The 5,501-nt window shown below is 36.4% G+C and overlaps 1 long non-coding RNA gene across 1 annotated transcript; it reads left to right on the top strand.

The window, feature by feature from the left end:
• Nucleotides 1-398: 398 nt before the first annotated feature.
• LOC133518799 (uncharacterized) lies at nucleotides 399-4,626 on the top strand. Its single transcript, XR_009799534.1, has 2 exons — nucleotides 399-641; nucleotides 2,613-4,626. It is a non-coding gene; the product is annotated as an uncharacterized LOC133518799 (long non-coding RNA).
• The last annotated feature ends 875 nt before the right edge of the window (nucleotides 4,627-5,501 follow it).

The raw sequence follows: 5,501 nt of genomic DNA, 5'->3' as shown, positions 1-5,501 counted from the left end.
AGCTGAAGAGCAATTATTAAAAAAAATATATTGCACTGGTACTCTTCAATCAAACAGAAAAAATAATCCAGTCGTAGTAACTGGTAAAAAACTATCACGAGGTGGTAAAATCTACCGTTATAATAAAAAAGGGATTTGTATATTAAAGTGGAAAGACAAAAGGGACTCATATGCCCATTGAGTTAGATCGCAATGATGGAGGCGTCATAAAACGGCGTAGGTGCGTAAGATGCCAGAATGTATATAAAAAAAGAAAAGATACGACTATATTGTGTCCTGATTGCGATGTTGGACTGTGCCTTTCGTGCTACAAAAGCTATCACATTGAAAAAGGCTTACTCGTGAAAAATACCGCATAATTTGTATTAGAACTTTTTGGTAAGCATTTTTTTTTTAATTGACATCAAGTGTCCGACTCCGACCTGTCAATGAAATGAAAGAAAATGTCGTTTTGAATGTCTGTTTTATTTATACGATCGGTTATTTTTGAAAACGCAACGAAATGAATAAAAAAAAAACATCATTAATAAAATCTTCTCTAAGAATCCTAATAGTCTCCATAAAATTGCAATGCAACGTACGGTTGAAATCATTGCTACGAGTATGATTTTTTCGATAAAACATTGCCATTTTTCGAGCAAGTAAGTTGGTCATGTTTACTTTTGAGAAGTTTCCTGCGTAATTAGTTGTCCTTGCATGAGATACTTAATGATCCATAAATGTTTCTATTCTATTTTTTGATTAAGGTTATGGCTTAGAAAGATATTAGTCTTGTTACCTTGTTCACATTTGTGTGGGGCAATTTCACTTTCTGGGACACCCAATTAGCTTAACTGTCGAGAAAAAGTTAACTGGATGGTCAGTTTCGTGACGACAAATTAAGCTTTAAATTTCAACAAAAACATTTTTTTTGTGTTCGATTCATAAATAATACGCGTTATTGTAATGTAAAAATGTGGAAAAAGTTGATTTACATAAATATTTCATGCTTAATTGTCGTCACGAAACTGATCATCGAGTTAACTTTTTCTCGACAATTGAGCTAAATGGGTGTCCCTAAAAATGAAAATGCCCGTGCACAAATGTAAATATCTGTAAAAAAACTAGATTTTATTGTTTACATAAAGGTCAGCTAAGTTCTTCGTAATTCATTATCATTATGATAACTTTTTATACTTCCGCGATTAGTATTCATTGGAATAAAACAATTTAAACGGTTTAAATTGCGTATATTGAAACTGAGTCTAATTCCCGACGTTTCGAACCCTTTCCAGGTCCCATGATCACGGGCAACTAAATAAAAATAATCGGGAAAGAAGTCAGGAATTAGAGTCAATTTCAATATACGCGATTTGAACCGTTTTATTCCAATCACTATTATTGTACATTTTATTATGAATTTCAAATTGCATAGGTAAATTCACAAAATGGTTGTTTGGATTTAAGGTTGAAAATATGAGTTGTACATTGTATTGCTTAAGACTCCCACAAGTAATATATACCGATTTATTCTTTGAAGTATTGCCAAATAATACGGTACCTCTTACGGATGAGGGAATGATGGCGACAGGTTTTTGCGGCTCAGGACCGCTTCGGCCTTAGTTTCATTTCGTCAACTTCTTAAGTAGTTCTCATTCGCATTTGGTCTACTGCTCCGATTCGCCAGCATTCCTATATCGTCACTTTCTTATCTCGCCCGCTTTCTTACGTGGGCCACTGTAGTAACTTGGTTATATTCCTAATTAGACTACAGTGCCGATTCGTCAACACTCCTAATTCGTCCATAGTGCTTACTCGTCAACATTCCTATTTAGACCACAGTGCCAACTCGTCAACTACATAGCATAGTAATAGTTAGGCTTGGGACTTTTGGATGCTCGCTATGGTTTTAGAATCGACGGAGTCGTCAAAGTCAGTCAAATATTGGCACTTTGGTCGAAATAGGAACGTAGACAAAAATGGTATATTGACGATATCAGATATTGGACGAGTTGGCACTATGGTCAAAATAGGAATTTAGACAAAATGGGGTATTGACGATATAAGAAAGTGGACGAGTTAGGAAGGTTACGAATTAGGAATTGTAGGGTGACGACATAACACTGCGGACGATTTATGGAGATGACGAAATGAAACTGGAGCCGAAGCGTTCCTGAGCCGTTTTTGCGAAGACTGTCGTCGTCTCTATTGGAATCCTGAAGGCGTCGATGAAATAGACGCAGTTACGTTATACTGTCGGTTATGTACCAATGAATTATTTTGTATAAAGAAAAATAAATAAGTTAGTTTTTAAATTCAGTTACCCAAGAATATTGGAATATAATATTTATTCATTATTTTTGGACCCAAAGTTCAGAAGTTAGAGGGTTCAATAGAGGGGGAAACACATTATTTTCTTTCAGAGCGATTATATCTGAAAATATTACTTTTATCAAAAAAAAGGTTTGAAGATCCTTAAACTTTTTAAAAGACTTATCCAACGACACCCCACACTAAAGGGTTGAACCGAAAAAAAAAACATCTCCACTTTCCGTGTAGAGCCACCCATAATTATTTTTCCTTCTAGTTACTTTGTCGGGGTAACTGATTTATATATTCGTGCCAAATTTCAGCTCTCCAGCATTAACGATCACGGAGCAAAGCCGCGAACGGACAGACCCACAGATGGATATGGCGAAACTATAAGGGTTCCTAATTGACTACGGAACCCTAAAACCCCATGTGGATCCATTGAAAATTAAAAAGATTTGCGTTGCCTCCTTTTTATTATATATAAAATTAAGTTGGCCACGTCAAATAAAGCCGAATATGGGCAATCAGGGGAAAAAAATTCGAGTAGTTTTGTCAATTGGTACAATTATACCTTGTGGTGTTCAGATAAACATACTAAGAGTTATCGAGGGTGAAGGTGGGAGGAGGGATGTTAAGGTACCTTTTTCAAATGTTTGCTCATATCTGTACGAATATAATTTTGACTTGGTTTATACTGGTTGTTGTTCGGGCTGCCGCAACACTGTAGCGACTCGGGTGTATTCACGGAGGAACGGATCGATGGCTTTCACGCGATCATCAAGAAGCGGTGTAGCTCGCTGTTGAGGCGGTGGTGCGCCAGCTCAAATACCATTCTGTGGACGTTGACCGAACGGTTGGACTCAACGTGGTCGAAGCACAAGGTGCAATTATAGGTTTTAATATTACGTTTGTACTAAAGCTAGATTAGTATGTTACTAACACATTATGGACTTTTGTTCGAAATAAATGATTTTTGATTTGATTACTTGTGATACAACTTTCTACATAAGATTTACTAACAGTGGCTTAGGCCAATTCCTGACATTATTTGTCCAATGCACCCAAGAAGCGACATTAACATGTGAAGTCAGCCAAGTCTCACAACAACACTTTTGAGCTTAGGATCGTCTTCACTAGATGATTTCACGTGAAGCCTTTCCACTCAGGGATGTTTGAGATCTCGAGCCACTTGCCACATATCCATGACAAATCAGACAGTACCGGGATATTTAGGTGCAGGGGATGTTCATGTCTTCTCTTAGCGAGTTTGATAAATGTTAGTTGTTGCAGAACTCCCTATGATCCAGTTTCTTTAGAGATGGGAGCTTTTGTTAATTTTTGTATCTCCTTTCCAGCGGGTACTGAATTTGCAGGTGTAATACATGAAAGGCCTCCCATGCTGTTGAACGTGTTGAGACTGTCTAGAATTGCTACATTCAAATCGGCATTGCCAAACACAGACTGCATAAAAGTATCTGGTGATATAGCATCATGAGGGTGAACGTAAATTACAGACAACTCGAGCATTGTAGCATGATAGTAAAAAACACTAAAACCCAAATTAGCCAGAAGATCCAACAAGCTCCTTGATTTATATTCTGTGGATAACAAAGCATCGTCCTGAAGAACAGAAGAAATAAAACTTTATGGGCGGATTATACTGATGATAGAATGCCCCAAAGAAATATTTTTTTTTTTCATCTTTTTTTTTGGTAAGAAGCAACTCTAGAAATACATTAAAAGATTCAGGAATCACGTGCTCTGCATCGTCAAGAAATGTGCCACTGGGAGGGCAATGACTTATCTCGTAGACACATGACTGCGCATCTTAATTATCATCGCTACAGCTGTAACGATTTGTAAGCGTTCTTCATTCTCATCATTCAGTTTTGAGGTGTACCATGGCTCATTCAGGATCTTGTCCTCAGTATCACGGAAGCATATGACAGATTTATGTGATTTCACTTTACTTATCAATATTCTATCACCGTATATTTCCTTTAGTTTAGACATGATAGTCTTCACTGATGGTTTTGTTCCCGTTACTTGCTCCAATAATTTGTTTAAAGATATCAGAGGCTAGGGCGGTGGACGTATCACGTAAACATACATTTTAAAAATAATCTCTTGTTTAATATACAATAGTAATTTTGACACTTGATTCGGGCTCGGACGCCAAATCGGCACGAAACGGCAGAACGACCCATCTAACGTGTGCCGGATATGACGTACCTACTATGTGAGGTATACTTTTTATTATATCGTAAAAATATTTTACTAGTTCTAGTAAGTATTTCTAGCTTATTGGATTAATAAAAGTTTTTAAGAACCTGATGTGGCTTTGTATAAATTATCAAGTCGCCTGCAAAGATAAAATGTAATGTTAAAACTTTCATTTCACTTAAACAGATATTGCTTCCACGAAGAGGGTAAACTCAAGGAATTGGCGTACGTTATGGGTTGGACCAAACGATGAAAAAAGCAGAAATTATTTGTGATGGTACTATATTCTCTTGAGGATCATACTAATAAACTTTTAATTTACTAAATGTTAAATGTATTCAGTTTAACGTAGGTTGAGTTTATAGTTGGAATTACGGAGCCTTTTCTAGGTTTAATTAAAGAAACAAACTATTAGGTAAGACCTTAAGCGTTTTAAGATTATACCTGCTGAACTACACGATTTCTCGTAAATATTAATCTTTTATTCGTATCGATCAGACTTTGCAATAAAGACGTCTTGAAAGACCGATTGATAGAGTATTAAGCTTGATCGATGTTACTTGTCGTTACTAGACCTGACAAATTGTCCTGGAGAGTTTAATCTATAACCAAATGCTGGCGCAAATTTTATTTAGAATTTCAAATGAAATAGTAACTTATCACAATGCCTAAGTTTATTATTACGGATTTTATAGCAGTATGTTACCTCTTCATGGTCAAATTAGTTATCGTTAGGGAATGTCGGGATTGAAAATATCTCTATACCAAAAAAGGTATTAATATCGAGGAAACAAACCTCCTCCAATTCTCACTTTATTGTAAGGTACAGCTACAGCTAGATTTGTCTGTTAACGGGGTTCAGATTAACGGGCATTAGAACCCCTAAGTTATGCTCGTTATGTTGGTTTATGTTTCGACAGCGGTTTGCAATGGGGCTAGCACATAGAGGCGATCAGTAGAAAACTAAACTCTGCCTACTACGCTAT

Source organism: Cydia pomonella, chromosome 1 (genome assembly GCF_033807575.1).
Source record: "Cydia pomonella isolate Wapato2018A chromosome 1, ilCydPomo1, whole genome shotgun sequence".
Classification (NCBI taxonomy): Eukaryota; Metazoa; Arthropoda; class Insecta; order Lepidoptera; family Tortricidae; genus Cydia; species Cydia pomonella.
Note: the sequence above shows the minus strand (reverse complement) of the source record. Positions and strands in the feature narration are given on the sequence as shown.